Genomic DNA, 20,000 nt, shown 5'->3' with positions numbered 1-20,000 from the left:
CGGCCGAAGCGGCGTGGACCAGTGGAGGACTACACAATCATGAGGTTTGATATCGACTTGTGTGTTTCAATAGGGTACCGATGGTATGTTTTGAACCGATTTGATTTAGCCATTCTGAAGTCATCACTTGGTTGAAGCGCTGAACTAGGGAGGCATCGTTTACATTACTTGTATATATTGGTTTTCGCATGCTCTACTAGGTTAATGTCATAGGGTTGGCTATCGAGCATGCCCAAGTGATGACTTGATTGTGTGCTTGCTTGAATTCTTCACATTTCATACCATCGGTTAGTTGTCGAATCATTCCTCGATCATAACCTTCGTTCTTGTTTCATGTATGCTCTCTTCCACATAGGGCAAGCTAGAATTAACTATCTTACCCAGGACCGCCGGAGCAGCGTGGACCAGGGGAGAACTATACTTTGTCTTGTATGCCCTCTTCCACATAGGGCAAGCTAGAATGAACTATCTTACCCAGGACCGCCGGAGCAGCGTGGACCAGTGGAGGACTATACTTTGTTCATAACACCACAGTATTGAGTAATGTGCCCTCTTCCACATAGGGCAAGCTAGAATGAACTATCTTACCCAGGACCGCCGAAGCGGCGTGGACCAGTGGAGGACTACACAATCATGAGGTTTGATATCGACTTGTGTGTTTCAATAGGGTACCGATGGTATGTTTTGAACCGATTTGATTTAGCCATTCTGAAGTCATCACTTGGTTGAAGCGCTGAACTAGGGAGGGGCATCGTTTACATATATATTGGTTTTCGCATGCTCTACTAGGTTAATGTCATGAGGTTGGCTATCGAGCATGCCCAAGTGATGACTTGATTGTGTGCTTGCTTGAATTCTTCACATTTCATACCATCGGTTAGTTGTCGAATCATTCCTCGATCATAACCTTCGTTCTTGGTTCATGTATGCTCTCTTCCACATAGGGCAAGCTAGAATTAACTATCTTACCCAGGACCGCCGGAGCAGCGTGGACCAGGGGAGAACTATACTTTGTCTTGTATGCCCTCTTCCACATAGGGCAAGCTAGAACTAACTATCTTACCCAGGACTGCAAAGCAGCGTGGACCAGTGGAGGACTATACTTTGTTCATTACACCACAGTATTAAGTATGGTGTCCTCTTCCACATAGGGCAAGCTAGAACTAACTATCTTACCCAGGACCGCCGAAACAGTGTGGACCAGGGGAGGACTATACTTTATACTTCACACACTAGCCATACTGAAGTCATCACTTGGTTGAAGCGCTGAACTACGGCGGGGTAATCGTTTACAGGTTATAATCATATAGCTGCATGCTCATTAGTAGATAATGGAATATTGTATGGCAATATGAGCATGCCCAAGTGATGACTTTGTTTCAAGCTCAACAGGTAGGGTATTGAGTCCTCTTCCACATAGGGCAAGCTAGAATGAACTATCTTACCCAGGACCGCCGGAGCAGCGTGGACCAGTGGAGGACTCTATACTTTATACTTCACACCACAGTATTGAGTACGACTTGCATAAAGCCCCTATTGAGAACCACGAGGGCTCTCTCAATGTAGAACCACGAGGGCTCTAGTACCGATTCTCTCGGTACGGCTTGGTCCGTGTTCCTTTATGCTTGTACTCGCAGAAAGTCTCAACCCGGAGGTCTTGACTTTGATTGTCATAGTTGGACTACGACGGGGCATCCGACCATTGCTGATCGAACACCCCTGATTCACCATCTTTCGGGTAGGCGGTACGCGTACCTCCGGACGCGGAAGTCTCAACCCGGAGGTCTTGACTTTGATTGTCATAGTTGGACTACGACGGGGTATCCGACTCATCGAATACCCCAGAAGCACACCATCTTTCGGGTAGGCGGTACGCGTACCTCCGGACGCGGAAGTCTCAACCCGGAGGTCTTGACTTTGTATTGTCATAGTTGGACTACGACGGGGTATCCGACTCATCGAATACCCCAGAAGCACACCATCTTTCGGGTAGGCGGTACGCGTACCTCCGGACGCGGAAGTCTCAACCCGGAGGTCTTGACTTTGTATTGTCATAGTTGGACTACGACGGGGTATCCGACTCATCGAATACCCCAGAAGCACACCATCTTTCGGGTAGGCGGTACGCGTACCTCCGGACGCGGAAGTCTCAACCCGGAGGTCTTGACTTTGATTGTCATAGTTGGACTACGACGGGGCATCCGACCATTGCTGATCGAACACCCCTGATTCACCATCTTTCGGGTAGGCGGTACGCGTACCTCCGGACGCGGAAGTCTCAACCCGGAGGTCTTGACTTGGATTGTCATAGTTGGACTACGACGGGGCATCCGACCATTGCTGATCGAACACCCCTGATTCACCATCTTTCGGATAGGAGGTGCGCCCACCTCCGACGCGGAAGTCTCAACCCGGAGGTTCGGACTTAGAGTTTTTCCCATTCAAAAGTTTTTCTCTTAGCCATACTGAAGTCATCACTTGGTGAACGATTGAACTAGGGCGGGTTAATCGTTTATAGGTATCATGTGGTTTGCATGCTCTCTTAGGTTAAGGTCATGTGGTTGGCTATCGAGCATGCCCAAGTGATGACTTTGTTTCACGCTTGCTTGATTTCTTCATGATTCCCTGTTATATAGTGTAATCATTCGAGAACAGGGAATCTTTGGTTTTGCTCAACAGGTATTGGATATCAACTTGGTATCTAGATCGCATTAAGTCTCAACCCTTAGGTTCGGACTTGTATAGTGACATCTTGTTACGGTCTTGAGTCTCAACCCGCAGGTTCGGACTACTTAGTGTTTGATCGAATATAATATGGCAACTTGTGCCTAAGTCTCAACCCGCAGGTTCGGACTTCTGTTTATTTGGCCAATGTATGTATAAGGCAACTTGTGCCTAAGTCTCAACCCGCAAGTTCGGACTTGTGTATTTGTTCGAAGTCATGTATAAGGCAACGTGTGCCTAAGTCTCAACTCGCAGGTTCGGACTTGTTAGTGTTTCGTCAACTTTCATATGGCAACTTGTGCCTAAGTCTCAACCCGCAGGTTCGGACTTGTGTATTTGTTCGAAGTCATGTATAAGGCAACTTGTGCCTAAGTCTCAACCCGCAGGTTCGGACTTGTGTATTTGTTCGAAGTCATGTATAAGGCAACGTGTGCCTAAGTCTCAACCCGCAGGTTCGGACTTCTATAGTGTTTCGTCAATAATCATATGGCAACTTGTGCCGAAGTCTCAACCCGCAGGTTCGGACTTCTATAGTGTTTCGTCAATTATCATATGGCAACTTGTGCCGAAGTCTCAACCCGCAGGTTCGGACTTCTGGAAGGATCACTTGGCCACTAATGATCCTTCCGCAGGTTCACCTACGGAAACCTTGTTACGACTTTTACTTCCTCTAAATCATCAAGTTCGGTCAACTTCGATAAAGCAGACGCGGTTCACGAGGATCCAGCGAACGATCATCTCCAAAGACCTCACTAAATAATCCATCGGTAGTAGCGACGGGCGGTGTGTACAAAGGGCAGGGACGTATTCAACGCTGGCTGATGACCAGCACTTACTAGAAGTTCCGAGTTCATATGGACCATTGCAATCCATAATCCCTACTAAGTGAGTATTTGAGTGATTTCCCGTTCCTCTCGGAATAGGAGACACGCTGCTACCCACATTGTAGCACGCGTGTAGCCCAGAACATCTAAGGGCATCACGGACCTGTTATCGCTCGATCTCATTTTGCTAAACACAAATTGTCCTGCTAAGCAGCGTACCGTAAGTGCACTTGCGCACACGAACAGCGAAGGTGTCAGGTCATACTCCACCGAAAGGTCCTAACCCGTTCCAATCGGCATCGACGCATTAACGCTGACTGCGTTCTAGTTAGCATATGTGAGTCACGTTCGTTATCGGAATTAACCAGACAAATCAATCCACGAACTAAGAACGGCCATGCACCACTACCCTTAAATTTGAGAAAGAGCTATTAATCTGTCTCACCTCCATAAGTTCGGACCTGGTAAGTTTTCCCGTGTTGAGTCAAATTGAACCGCAAGCTCCATTTCATTGTGGTGCCCTTCCGTCAATTCCTTTAAGTTTCAACTTTGCAACCATACTTCCCCCGGAACCTGACTTTGGTTTCCCGGAAGCTACTGAGAGCACCTGGTTGTAGCGTCTCCCAATTGCTAGTTGGCATCGTTTACGGTTAGAACTAGGGCGGTATCTAATCGCCTTCGATCCTCTAACTTTCGTTCTTGATTAAAGAAAGCATCCTTGACAAATGCCTTCGCTTTAGTTAGTCTTACGACGGTCTACGAATTTCACCTCTCGCGCCGTAATACTAGTGTCCCCAACTACTTCTGTTAATCATTACCTCCGGTCTGAGTACAAACCAATGAAAGATTAGACCAAGGTCGTATTCCATTATTCCATGCAAGATTATTCTAGGGCGTTTGGGCACCCTGCTTTAAGCACTCTAATTTGTTCAAGGTAAACGTGAGCGGTCGAGCTCTATGTTACACTTGCACCCGTTGAAGGGCACACCATGACACAGACTTGGTGCCCTACCACACCATTGAGTCGCAACCAGATTCCGACTTGGCCCGCCGACCACGGGTTGACCGGGTCGGCGGAGCCGGACTGTGTTGGACAAGTATCAACTTCGAACGTTTTAACCGCAACAATTTTAATATACGCTAGTGGAGCTGGAATTACCGCGGCTGCTGGCACCAGACTTGCCCTCCACTTGATCCTCGTAGAAGGATTTATGCTCTACTCATTCCAATTATGAAACATCATTAAAGAGTTTCATATTGTTATTTCTCGTCACTACCTCCCCGTCCCGGGATTGGGTAATTTACGCGCCTGCTGCCTTCCTTGGATGTGGTAGCCATTTCTCAGGCTCCCTCTCCGGAATCGAACCCTGATTCCCCGTTACCCGTTGCAACCATGGTAGTCCTCTATACTACCATCCATAGTTGATAGGGCAGATATTTGCGAGATCTGTCGTCGGTGCGAGACCATACGATCAGCATCATTATCCAGACTTCAACTCAATGACACGGAGAACCCGCGATTGGTTTGACTAATAAGTGCACCAGTTCCCGCGAGGGTCCTGGCATGTTGCATGTATTAGCTCTAGATTTTCCACAGTTATCCAAGTAACTAGGTTGATGATCTCGTAAATTATAGCTGTTATACTGAGCCTTATGCGGTTTCACATTAAATCTGTTTGTACTTAGACATGCATGGCTTAACCTTTGAGACGAGCGTATATTACTGGTAGGATCAACCAGAATTCCGACTTTGCGTTCGAATGTTCATTGTCCCATTGCACCCGGAGGAGCAAACACCACGTTCTATATGTTGTCAAGTCCGGTAGCACACGGGAGGCGAGCCCCCGTGCGAACCTCATTGCCCTCGTATCACACACACCCGATGCACCGGACAGGCACTTGAGCGGCATTCGACTCCGCTAAGCGCACGTGCGCCCGATTGTGCATGCGCTGACGGGGCCTTCATACCCCTACCACAGCGACCTTATGCCAAACTTCCATGAATACTTAGGTGAGCTGACAAGGGCCTTCATTTCCCTACCATCAACTAAAGGACACGCTAGGCGCGTCCGATCATTGCAACTGCGGGGCTTTCATACCCCAATCACCACAGTACGCAATTCACCAGAGTTTAATCACAACCCCCCCGGACATGGCACACTATTAACTTGCAACAAAACTTAGTGTGTGCCGGGCACATCGGTTCCACAAAATCATTCCCGATGTACCCCAATTGGGGTTGTGAACGCATCCATGGTCCTCTGACACACCCAACCAAGCGTGGATACTACATACCTCAAACACCCAGTACACTAACAGACAAATCAATATATGGTTGCTTTCCCCCAGACATTTGCCAATCACTTGGCACCCGGACGGGAACTCGCTCCTGATTGCGCCATTGCCACCCATTTGCCAAGAGCGAGTTCTGTATGTAGATTTCATTTGGAAAGACAACCGTGTACTGGATATTCTATCCGACGATTACAGATGACGAGTACGAGACTCGACTACACTCACGGATAATACATTTTGGGTCGAGATTGCTTTCGGGGTTTTCGATTGGTCTTGCGCTTGTAAACGTATAACTTTGACTTGTGGTAACCTCGGTATGTTAGTCGATCACGTGGTTGTGAACTGGGTAAGGGTGGGCAATCTGTTCACTTGCACTCTGGGTAGGAATATGGTGAGCGCTATAGGTTAAAGATCATGGTATGGTTCCATCGTGATGACTTTCGCTAGATAGTAGTATGTTTGGATAGTTATAACGTTTTTGGCCATTTGTTCATAGTGTTCGGTCCATTGAGGAATTCGATTGGTCTTTGCTTCACACACGTGGTCGATCACTTGGATGTGAACTAGGGTGAGATTAAGGTGTTCACTAGTGCTCTTCGGTTTTGGATCAGTAATGAGCACTTGATTGGTTTCGCATAATATGTATCCATAGTGATGACTCTTTCCAGCTTAAGATTTCGTTACCAGTTTCGAATCCTCCCCACGTTCGCTTTTACTTGGTTAGGTTTTCGAGTGTAGATTTGAAAGCAATCTCATGTATGTATCCCATCTGATATAAGCCACTGACAGTTCATGTCACCTCGTTCAACTCTCGCTGGGTCACAGAAGTATGTTACTGCGCCCATTATCCCTACTCGGATAGGTTCGGTTCGTTCGTTTTATACTACGGTGAGTAAACTCAATTTGTGCATCGCATAGCCATGGAAAGCAAGCTTTCGCGGGCCTCTTCGACTGTTTTGATACGAGCTGTGCCCGTGATGCTTGTCATCCCAGGATACTAGACCCCTTTGGACGACCGCATGACCATCAGAAAGTAAATTCCACGTTCGGTTTATTTGCTACTTCCACCGTTCTAGTACTATGGGGTTGGAACCCCTAACATAAAGTATCTATGTAGAACCACGAGGGCTCTCAATGTAGAACCACAAGGGCTCTAGTACCGATTCTCTCGGTACGCTTGGTCCGTGTTCCTTTATGTTTGTACTCTTGTGTGTATAAAATTCATGTTCGATTTGGGATATTTGCTACTTTCACCTGTGCGCTGTGTATAACTACGGAGAAACTCAATTTGTGCATCGCATAGCCATGGAAAGCAAGCTTTCGCGGGCCTCTTCGACTGTTTTGATACGAGACTGTGCCCGTGATGCTTGTCATCCCAGGATACTAGACCCCTTTGGACGACCGCATGACCAACAGAATGTAAATTCCAGTTCGTTTTTGGATATTTGCTACTGTCACCGTTTGAGTACTATGGGGCTTGAACCCCTAACATAAAGTCTTTGTGTAGAACCACGAGGGCTCTATAGTACCGATTCTCTCGGCACGCTTGGTCCGTGTTCCTTTATGTTCGTACTCTTGTGTGTATAATATTCATGTTCGGTTTGGGATATTTGCTACTTTCACCTGGGTCCCGTTCTTCATACAAGTCTGCCTTGCTAATGTGGTAACTTTATAGTGTAGTTCTGACATCCCAATTTTGGGACTTAGCCGATTTTTCATGAATTTCCATATGACCCATAGGGTCCCTTTCTTCATACAAGCTTGCCTAGGGCGATCGGTCAAAACTTGTCTTACTATTCGATTGGTCTTCGCAGTTTCACCCTAGGCAATTCGCCTAGGTCTGTCTTCTTGAGGAGGCCAAAACCCGAAATAAGGAGGTCTGGCCGACCCTGAAACCTCCCCTGTCTTAACTACACTAACCCGATTTTTCAGGGTCCTCAGCGCCATACAACTTTGCCTAGGTCACTTATACTCTTGACTTAGGCCATCTGACTTGGTCCGTGTTTCTTCCTAGGGTTCACCTAGGTACTTTGCCTTGCTTGATGTGGTAACTTTTTAGTGTAGTTCTGACATCCCAATTTTGGGACTTAGCCGATTTTTCATGAATTTCCATATGACCCTAAGGGTCCCTTTCTTCATACAAGCTTGCCTAGGGCGATCGGTCAAAACTTGTCTTACTATTCGATTGGTCTTCGCAGTTTCACCCTAGGCAATTCGCCTAGGTCTGTCTTCTTGAGGAGGCCAAAACCCGAAATAAGGAGGTCTGGCCGACCCTGAAACCTCCCCTGTCTTAACTACACTAACCCGATTTTTCAGGGTCCTCAGCGCCATACAACTTTGCCTAGGTCACTTATACTCTTGACTTAGGCCATCTGACTTGGTCCGTGTTTCTTCCTAGGGTTCACCTAGGTACTTTGCCTTGCTTGATGTGGTAACTTTATAGTGTAGTTCTGACATCCCAATTTTGGGACTTAGCCGATTTTTCATGAATTTCCATATGACCCTAAGGGTCCCTTTCTTCATACAAGCTTGCCTAGGGCGATCGGTCAAAACTTGTCTTACTATTCGATTGGTCTTCGCAGTTTCACCCTAGGCAATTCGCCTAGGTCTGTCTTCTTGAGGAGGCCAAAACCCGAAATAAGGAGGTCCAGCCGACCCTGAAACCTCCCCTGTCTTAACTACACTAACCCGATTTTTCAGGGTCCTCAGCGCCATACAACTTTGCCTAGGTCACTTATACTCTTGACTTAGGCCATCTGACTTGGTCCGTGTTTCTTCCTAGGGTTCACCTAGGTACTTTGCCTTGCTTGATGTGGTAACTTTATAGTGTAGTTCTGACATCCCAATTTTGGGACTTAGCCGATTTTTCATGAATTTCCATATGACCCTATGGGTCCCTTTCTTCATACAAGCTTGCCTAGGGCGATCGGTCAAAACTTGTCTTACTATTCGATTGGTCTTCGCACTTTCACCCTAGGCAGTTTGCCTAGGTGTAGCTTCTTGAGGAGGTCAAAACCCAAAATAAGGAGGTTCAGCCGACCCAAAAACCTCCCCTGTCTGAACTACACTAACCCGATTTTTCAGGGTCCTCAGCGCCATACAACTTTGCCTAGGTCACATGTACTCTTGACTTAGGCCATCTGACTTGGTCCGTGTTTCTTCTTAGGGTTCACCTAGGTACTTTGCCTTGCTTGATGTGGTAACTTTTTAGTGTAGTTCAGACATCCCAATTTTGGGACTTAGCCGATTTTTCATGTATTTCCATATGACCCATAGGGTCCCTTTCTTCATACAAGCTTGCCTAGGGCGATCGGTCAAAACTTGTCTTACTATTCGATTGGTCTTCGCACTTTCACCCTAGGCAGTTTGCCTAGGTGTAGCTTCTTGAGGAGGTCAAAACCCAAAATAAGGAGGTTCAGCCGACCCAAAAACCTCCCCTGTCTAAACTACACTAACCAGATTTTTCAGGGTCCTCACCGTCATACAACTTTGCCTAGGTCACTTGCACTCTTGACTTAGGCCATCTGACTTGGTCCGTGTTTCTTGCTAGGGTTCACCTAGGTAGTTTGCCTTGCTTGATGTGGTAACTTTTTAGTGTAGTTCTGACATCCCAATTTTGGGACTTAGCCGATTTTTCATGTATTTCCATATGACCCTTAGGGTCACTTTCTTCATACAAGCTTGCCTAGGGCGATCGGTCAAAACTTGTCTTACTATTCGATTGGTCTTCGCACTTTCACCCTAGGCAGTTTGCCTAGGTGTAGCTTCTTGATGAGGCCAAAACCCAAAATAAGGGGGTTCGGCCGACCCAAAAACCTACCCTGTCTAAACTACACTAACCAGATTTTTCAGGGTCCTCAGCGCCATACAACTTTGCCTAGGTCACTTGTTCTATTGACTTAGGCCATCTGACTTGGTCCGTGTTTCTTCCTAGGGTTCACCTAGGTACTTTGCCTTGCTTGGTGTGGTAACTTTTTAGTGTAGTTCTGACATCCACATTTTGGGACTTAGCCGATTTTTCGTAAAATACCATATGACCCATATGGGTCCTTTCCTTCATATAAGTTTGCCTTGCTTGGTATGGTAACATTTGAGTGTAGTTCTGACATCATCATTTTGGGACTTAGCCGATTTTTCGTAAAATACCATATGACCCATATGGGTCCTTTGCTTCATATAAGTTTGCCTTGCTTGGTGTGGTAACATTTGAGTGTAGTTCTGACATCCCCATTTTGGGACTTAGCCGATTTTTCAATCAATACCATATGACCCATCAGGGTCCTTTGCTTCATATAAGTTTGCCTTGCTTGGTGTGGTAACATTTGAGTGTAGTTCTGACATCCCCATTTTGGGACTTAGCCGATTTTTCGTAAAATACCATATGACCCATCAGGGTCCTTTCCTTCATATAAGTTTGCCTTGCTTGGTGTGGTAACATTTGAGTGTAGTTCTGACATCCCCATTTTGGGACTTAGCCGATTTTTCGTAAAATACCATATGACCCATCAGGGTCCTTTCCTTCATATAAGTTTGCCTTGCTTGGTGTGGTAACATTTGAGTGTAGTTCTGACATCCCCATTTTGGGACTTAGCCGATTTTTCGTAAAATACCATATGACCCATCAGGGTCCTTTGCTTCATATAAGTTTGCCTTGCTTGGTGTGGTAACATTTGAGTGTAGTTCTGACATCCCCATTTTGGGACTTAGCCGATTTTTCGTAAAATACCATATGACCCATCAGGGTCCTTTGCTTCATATAAGTTTGCCTTGCTTGGTGTGGTAACATTTGAGTGTAGTTCTGACATCCCCATTTTGGGACTTAGCCGATTTTTCGTAAAATACCATATGACCCATCAGGGTCCTTTCCTTCATATAAGTTTGCCTTGCTTGGTGTGGTAACATTTGAGTGTAGTTCTGACATCCCCATTTTGGGACTTAGCCGATTTTTCGTAAAATACCATATGACCCATCAGGGTCCTTTGCTTCATATAAGTTTGCCTTGCTTGGTGTGGTAACATTTGAGTGTAGTTCTGACATCCCCATTTTGGGACTTAGCCGATTTTTCGTAAAATACCATATGACCCATCAGGGTCCTTTCCTTCATATAAGTTTGCCTTGCTTGGTGTGGTAACATTTGAGTGTAGTTCTGACATCCCCATTTTGGGACTTAGCCGATTTTTCGTAAAATACCATATGACCCATCAGGGTCCTTTCCTTCATATAAGTTTGCCTTGCTTGGTGTGGTAACATTTGAGTGTAGTTCTGACATCCCCATTTTGGGACTTAGCCGATTTTTCGTAAAATACCATATGACCCATCAGGGTCCTTTGCTTCATATAAGTTTGCCTTGCTTGGTGTGGTAACATTTGAGTGTAGTTCTGACATCCCCATTTTGGGACTTAGCCGATTTTTCGTAAAATACCATATGACCCATCAGGGTCCTTTGCTTCATATAAGTTTGCCTTGCTTGGTGTGGTAACATTTGAGTGTAGTTCTGACATCCCCATTTTGGGACTTAGCCGATTTTTCGTAAAATACCATATGACCCATCAGGGTCCTTTCCTTCATATAAGTTTGCCTTGCTTGGTGTGGTAACATTTGAGTGTAGTTCTGACATCCCCATTTTGGGACTTAGCCGATTTTTCGTAAAATACCATATGACCCATCAGGGTCCTTTCCTTCATATAAGTTTGCCTTGCTTGGTGTGGTAACATTTGAGTGTAGTTCTGACATCCCCATTTTGGGACTTAGCCGATTTTTCGTAAAATACCATATGACCCATCAGGGTCCTTTCCTTCATATAAGTTTGCCTTGCTTGGTGTGGTAACATTTGAGTGTAGTTCTGACATCCCCATTTTGGGACTTAGCCGATTTTTCGTAAAATACCATATGACCCATCAGGGTCCTTTGCTTCATATAAGTTTGCCTTGCTTGGTGTGGTAACATTTGAGTGTAGTTCTGACATCCCCATTTTGGGACTTAGCCGATTTTTCGATCCATACCATATGACCCATCAGGGTCCTTTGCTTCATATAAGTTTGCCTTGCTTGGTGTGGTAACATTTGAGTGTAGTTCTGACATCCCCATTTTGGGACTTAGCCGATTTTTCGATCCATACCATATGACCCATCAGGGTCCTTTGCTTCATATAAGTTTGCCTTGCTTGGTGTGGTAACATTTGAGTGTAGTTCTGACATCCCCATTTTGGGACTTAGCCGATTTTTCGATCAATACCATATGACCCATCAGGGTCCTTTGCTTCATATAAGTTTGCCTTGCTTGATGTGGTAACACATGAGTGTAGTTCTGACATCCCCATTTTGGGACTTAGCCGATTTTTCGATCCATCCCATATGACCCATCAGGGTCCTTTTTCATCATATAAGTTTCCCAAGACTTAGTGCTTTTTTCCTTTGGACACCAATATCACCCTTGCGGGTATCTTTGATCTTCTCACTTTGTATTGGCCGAATGTAGGTCTTGCCATGCCAAACATATAATTGTTCTACACCAAGTCTCTATCTCGTACCGCCAGCTCGGTACATTCGATTAACCTGCCCTTAAGGCACCCGGGACTTAGCCATTTTTTCACATTTTTCATGATTTTGAGGCAACTTTTCTCGACTTTGTCACCTTATATCACCAAGATCCTTTCCCTTTAGCGCTTCACTCTGTTCGTATGATATTTAGCGCTGACTATCACCTTTCTGTCGCTGAGCTCAACTTCTTATTCGGTGCCATAGAGCCAGAGATATTTGGTGTATGCTGTTATAAGGGAAGTTTGTCACTTTTTCAAAGGCCCACTTTGGGACGCCCATATCTCACCTTCAGGTATCTTCGATCTTCTTGTCGTATATGGACGAAACTTAGGCCTTGTCTTGGCCAACTTATAAATGTTCTACGGCCAAGCCGTATCTCTTACCGCCAGCCCGGTATTCATGGACTTAGTTGGATTTTCGCCTCTCGTGGTAACAATTTCAGACTTTGACTCACAATAACACCCAAACGGTCACATGCTAGCGCTTTGCTTGGAAGGAATTATAGTTAGCGCTACCTTTTCTCTTTCCATCGATACCTTGTTCGTTCCATTCCATGCCATACAGCCGAAGTTATGATGTTTCCCGTTTTCCATATCATGTGGAGCTTATGCTCTGGGAAAACCATCTAACACCTGTACCACCCTTTTAGGTACCACCGATCTCGAGACTATGTTCGGGCCAAATATAGGTTATAACATGCCCAACTTATAATTGTTCTACACCAAGTCTCTATCTCTTACCGCCTGCTCGGTATTTTACTCGTAAGTCCAAATTTCACAACTTGTACTTTTTGGCCCAATGTACTCGAGTTTCAATTTTGGTAACATTTTTCGACTTTGACGCTTAATAACTTCCAAATCATGCTAGTTAGCGCTTTGCTTTCTTCTAGTCGTATCTAGCGCTGGGTGTTACCTTTCCAAAACATATCCTAGCTCTACAATCCATGCCATACAGCCGGAGCTACATGGTGCACAAGTCAAATCCATTTTAGCCATGTTTCATTTTTGCTAATTTTTGACCACTCGTATCACCCTTCCAGAGTGGTCCGATCTTCTCGCTTTCTATGGACGACTTTTAGGTCTCGTAGAGGCAAACTTATAAGTATTCTACGTCAACCCGCTATCTCTTACCGCTTGCTCGGTATTCTTGGTCTTGTGTGATTTTTGGCCATTTTGGTATTATTTTTCCACTTTGTCGCTTAATAACTCAGTTTTGCTCAACACTTAGCGCTTCGGTTGTTTGGGATTATAGTTAGCGCTCGGTTCGACCTTTCCAACACTGATCTAAGCTTGTCGATCCGTTCCATACAGCCTGAGTTATTCGCGATACCGTGTTTCAATCCATTTCTCAAGTCTCGTTTTGGTCCAACTTTGAACCAGCCATATCACCCTGATGGGTACCTCCGATCTTCTCGCTCTATATTGGCCAAAGTTAGGTCTTGTGGTAACGTACTTATGATTGTTCTACGCCGTGTTCGTAGCTCTTATCGTTCGCCCGCTATTTTCGATCATAAGGTGAATTTTCGCCTCTAAACCACCATTTTTCACCTTTGCCCTCTAATATGACCGACTTGCTCAACACCTAGCGCTTCGCTTGGTAGGACACATAGCTAGCGCTCGTCAAGACCTTTCCAACGCATATCCAAGCTTTCCGATCCGAGCCATACAGCCTGAGCTATAGGCGATACCGTTTTTCCCATTTTCTTGGTCACACGCACTTTAGGGTACCCCTTTTTGCCTTTGACCCTTAATACCTCCTCCGGGTCACTAGTAGGCGCTCAGCTTGGTAGGAAACATAGCTAGAGCAGGCCTTCACCTTTCCAAAACTGCCGAAAGTGTACCGATCCGACATCTAGAACCAAAGTTATGGTCATTCCCATCATGCTCTACTTTCATGGTCAACCTCCACCAAGCACACCTAGGTTGGACCAACTTTCACCAACTCATCTCGAACCCCAAATTTGCTTCGACCTACTAGGTTTCCCTAGTAAAGTGGTCAAAACATCCATTACAACACGACTGGTCTTTCTGGTGGTCGACCTAGGCGACTTTGTTCGACGACCACCACCCCATGGAACTAAAAGACGTCCCTTGATACGGACCACCGATACATTTTCCGGCCTGTCTAAACTACACTCATCGAAATTTTTTTGGGTCCCCACCGTCATACAAGTTTGCCTAGGTCAAGTTTTTCTTCCGGATCGGCCGCGGACCTCACTTTTCATTATCTAGGGAGGCCATAGGACCCCAAAAGGGGTTTTTTAAAATTTTCGACACTTTCGACTTTGGTCGGATTTTTTCCGATTTTGGTCCGACCTAGGGACTTGGTGGTCCAAGGAGCCTCGGGACCAAACTTTTTTCTCAGGGGTCCCTACCTCCATACAACTTTGCCTAGGTAAATTTTTTGTTCCAAATCGACCGCGGATTTCACTTTTCAATATCTGGGGCTCGTGTAGAGTCCGAATATGAGGTTTTCTCATTTTTCGACATTTTCGACTTTTTTCGACTTTTTTCGGGTTTTTCGACCTAGGGGTCCGCCGAACAAATTTTGGGTCAAAAATTTTTATTGAACTAGTCGAAAGTACGCAAAAAGATAAGACTTTTTGCCGAAGACACCATGCCCCGGAACCGACTCCTTCCCCTTCAAAATTGGGGACAAACGTGATTTTTGAAACTTTTCCTTAGGGAGCCCAAGACTTAGAAAATTTTCAAATTCTCGATTTTTCGATTGCGAGCTAGCGCTTTGCGGTCTTCGGCAATGTTGTAGATCTCGACGAGATAAGACTTTTTGGTCAAGAGACATTTTGCCCTCCGACCCCTCCTTCCCCCCGCAAATCGCCCCCCAAAGTGCAATTTTTGCATTTTCACCTCTTTGCACGCACTGTTCGGCCCAAATGACCCCTTTCTATGGGTCTGAGCGCTTTGCGGTCTTCGGCAAACTTTTAGAGCGTACCAAGCCCTAATTATAATTGTTCTACACCACCTTCGTACCTCTTCATCCCTGGCCGCTATTCGCGTACCAAGGTAATTTTTGTTCATTTTGTCAACATTTTTCATCTTTGACTGCTTATATCGGCCTTGCCATGAACCGATAGCGCTTCGCTGTGTTCTAACGTAAGTTAGTACTACTCAATACCTTTCCAAATCATGTCTTAGATTGTCATTTGCTTGCTTACAGCCGGAGCTATGAGTGATACCGTAAAAAGTACCGAAACTTGGAAAAATCCTTGGATCGACCATATCCCCCCTTTGGGGGCCAGATATCGAAAAAAGTTCTGATTCAAAAAGTTGCGCCTTAACGTGTTCTAGTTATGCCTAGAACATTTCACTTCGCTAGCTGGCCTGCAACTTAGCCGTAATTGGGATTTTAGGGTGTTCATGGAGGGCCCATTTCCTGCGACTTGGTATCTTTTGGGCCCTATGTTTCTCTAATATCTCCACGAGTTTTCCAGGTAGCCTTCTCATACTTTCAGGGTGCCTAGAACACCTCAAGACCTTTCCAACGCTATGCCGTTCGCCTCGCTCGGACATCTACAGCCAAAGTTATTCGAGGTACACGGTACCTTACCCTGTTTTCTCAGTACTTGGTCGAAAATTTCGATCAGCCATATGACCGACTTGGACAACCCTGAGCGGGTTGGCCCCATATAACTAAACTTTCGTCTCGTGTAGGCAAACTTATAAATATTCCACGTCAACTCGCTATCTCGTACCGCCTTGACGGTATACTTGGTCCAAGGGCCATTTCCAGCGACTTGGTCGCAATTTCGCTCTAAGTTTCGCTAATACCTTCGTCCGTGGACATGGTGATTTTTTGTTCGTATTTTTCCTTGATAGTCCCACTCAAGACTATTCCATACCAGAGCCAAGCGTCCCGCTAAGTGCCATACAGCCTGAGCAGTAATTCATGAAAGGTACCTCTACCAGTTTTTGCCATACTTGGGTACAAACTTTGTATCGCCCATATCTCCACTTTGGAGGCCAGCCAGCACCTTTGCCCCATATACTTTTTTCTTGGTCATACCATGCACTAAATATAATTGTTCTACGCCAACTTGCTATCTCTTCTCTAACTTGCCGTTATTCTTGGTCCAAGTCCCATTTCATTCGTTTTCGGACCCATTTTGCTATATGTTTCACTAATAGCTTCGGCCATGGACAAGCTGATATTCTGTTTGTATTTTTGCTTGATAGTCCCACTCAAGACCATTCCAAAACACACCGCAACTTGTCGCTCGGTGGCAAACTGACCGAGTTATAATTCATGAAAGATACCTCAACTTGGTACACCATGTGGTCGGCCCAAACCATATACCGACCAAACGACCGACTTGGAGCACCCTGACCGGGTTGCCCCCATATAATGAAAGTTGCGTCTCTACACGCCCAACTTATGAATATTCTACGCCAAGTCGCTATCTCTTACCGGTAAGCCGGTATTCACCTTCCAAGGGTGATTTTGGTCAAGTGCCATTTCCTGCGACTTGGTCCCCGAATTGGACCATCATCACCTAATATCTCCGTGGTCTTTCAACTCAGCCTCATAAAACTTTCAGGGTAGATAGGTCTCCCCAAGACCTTTCCAACGGTGAGCCGTTTGCCTCGCTCGGCCATCTACAGCCGAAGTTATTAATGGTACTTGGTACCTTACCCTGTTTTTTCCATACTTGTTCGTACTTGGGTACAAACTTTGGATCGCCCATATCTCCACTTTGGAGGCCAGCTAGCACCTTGGCCCCATATACTTTTTTGTTGGTCATGCCATGCACCAAATATAATTGTTCTACGCCAACTTGCTATCTCTTCTCCAACTTGCCGTTATTCTTGGTCCAATTCCCATTTCATTCGTTTTTGAACCCATTTTGCTATATGTTTCACTAATAGCTTCGGCCATGGACAAGCTGATTTTCGATTGGTATTTTTCCTTGATAGTCCCACTCAAGACCATTCCAAAACACACCGCAGCTTGTCGCTCGGTGGCAAACTGACCAAGTTATAATTCATGAAAGGTACCTCAACTTGGCACACCACGTGGTCGGCCCAAACCATAAACCAACCAAACGACCGACTTGGAGCACCCTGACCGGGTTGGCCCCATATAATAAAAGTTGCGTCTCTACACGCCCAACTTATGAATATTCTACGCCAAGTCGCTATCTCTTACCGGTAAGCCGGTATTCACCTTCCAAGGGTGATTTTGGTCAAGCGCCATTTCCTGCGACTTGGTCCCCGAATTGGACCATCATCACCTAATATCTCCGTGGTCTTTCAACTCAGCCTCATGAAACTTTCAGGGTAGATAGGTCTCCCCAAGACCTTTCCAACGGTGAGCCGTTTGCCTCGCTCGGCCATCTACAGCCGAAGTTATTAATGGTACTTGGTACCTTACCCTGTTTTTTCCATACTTGTTCGTACTTGGGTACAAACTTTGGATCGCCCATATCTCCACTTTGGAGGCCAGCCAGCACCTTGGCCCCATATACTTTTTTGTTGGTGATACCATGCACCAAATATAATTGTTCTACGCAAGCTTGCTATCTCTTCTCCAACTTGCGGTTATTTTTGACTCAAGTCCCATTTCCATAGTTTTTGGTACCAATTTGCTCTATGTTTCGCTAATAGCTTCGCCCAAGGACTTTGTGATTTTTTGTTCGCATTTTTCCTAAATAGTCCCACTCAAGACTATTCCAAATCACACCATAGCTTGTCGCTCAGTGCCATACAGCCAGAGTTTTAATTCATGAAAGGTACATCACCTTGGTACACCACGTGGTCGGTCCAAACCATCAACCAACCATATGACCGACTTCGAGTCGAGCTAGCGGCTAGGCCCCGTATAATTAAATGCGTGTCTTGATGCGGGCTACTGACGGTCTGAACAATGTAGCTCGCTAGCTCGTCTCTAAACTTGTGTTTTGGTCGAATATTGGGTGTTCATGTACCACTTCGGGTAACATGGACTTTGGTGCAACTTTACCACTTGTGCACTTAATAACTTCCCGGTCATTCAAGTCTTTGCCTTCATACTTTCAGGGTAGTTAGGTCTCGTCGAGACCTTTCCATACATATGCCAAACTCATCGATCGGACATCTATAGCCCGAGTTATTCGCGGTACACCGTACCTTACCCTGTTTTTTCCTCAATTGGGTACAAACCTTGGAACACCCATATCGCCCCTTTAGAGACTAGCTGGCACGTTGGCCTCATATAATGATAAGTGCACCTCAACTAGGGCTACTGACGGTCAGAACATTTCAACTTGCTAGCTCGGGCCCACACTTGTGTTTTTCTCGAATATATGGTTCAAGTGTGCCACTTTGGGCACTTTTGGACATTTTGTCCCCACACAACTTTCTTGCCTTGGTAGATAGGGTCTTGTGATCTTGGGCAAAAAGATGCACCAAGATATAGTCTAACTTTCGTTCTTGTACCGCAAAGCGCTATCTCAAACACCCGAGGAGATAGAAAGTGATTATGTTCGGTATATCGGTCTTCCATGGCCTACTATGGTAAGCCCCTGCAGGTATGCAACCGAAGGTGCTTGGTACATGTATTTGGTGCAATATCGGTGCAAAGTAGGTGTTTCCTTGATCGGGCTATAACTTTCTTGGTTGATGTTGGATTGCTTTGCGGTCTTCGGGGGATAGTTAGGGAACATGTTGGTCAACATTTCCTTATTCCTCAGCCTGGCCGTACCTCTTACCGTCTAGGCGGTATACATGCTCTAAGTTGGAACTTGTGTTCCTTTGGGTAACTTCTCTGACTTTGACGCTTAATAACTTTCGTTCATATGCAGTCTAAGCTCTGCAACTCTCAGGAAAGCTAGTACTACTCATTTCCTTTCCATATCAGTCTTTGGCTTGTCGATCCGATGTCTACAGCCTTAGTTATTCACGTTGCCTGTGAAGGTAGGTTTTTGCCCATTTTCCAGTTCATGTGGTAACATTCCCGGACTTTGCCGGCTTTCTCTTCATGTGGTAACTTGCTTGCTTGTGTGGTAACTTGGAAGTGTATGTCTGACAGACCCAATCTCGGACTTAGCCGATTTTTCTCTTCATATCATATGGATCAATCACTAGGCCATCTTGCTTGCTTGTGTGGTAACTTGAAAGTGTATGTCTGACAGACCCAATCTGGGACTTAGCCGATTTTTCTCTTCATATCATATGGATCCATCATTAGGCCATCTTGCTTGCTTGTAAGGTAACTTGGTAGTGTATGTCTGACAGACCCAATCTCGGACTTAGCCGATTTTTCTCTTCAAATCATATGGATCAATCACTAGGCCATCTTGCTTGCTTGTGTGGTAACTTGAAAGTGTATGTCTGACAGACCCAATCTTGGACTTAGCCGATTTTTCTTTTCATATTATATGGATCAATCACTAGGCCATCTTGCTTGCTTGTGTGGTAACTTGATAGTGTATTTCCGACCGACCCAATCTCGGACTTAGCCGATTTTTCTCTTCATATAATATGGATCCATCACTAGGCCATCTTGCTTGCTTGTGTGGTAACTTGATAGTGTATTTCTGACAGACCCAATCTTGGACTTAGCCGATTTTTCTCTTCATATTATATGGATCCATCATTAGGCCATCTTGCTTGCTTGTGTGGTA

The sequence above is a fragment of the Anopheles ziemanni genome (assembly GCF_943734765.1).
Source record: "Anopheles ziemanni chromosome X unlocalized genomic scaffold, idAnoZiCoDA_A2_x.2 X_unloc_4, whole genome shotgun sequence".
NCBI classification, from domain to species: domain Eukaryota; kingdom Metazoa; phylum Arthropoda; class Insecta; order Diptera; family Culicidae; genus Anopheles; species Anopheles ziemanni.
This window is presented reverse-complemented; position numbering follows the sequence as displayed.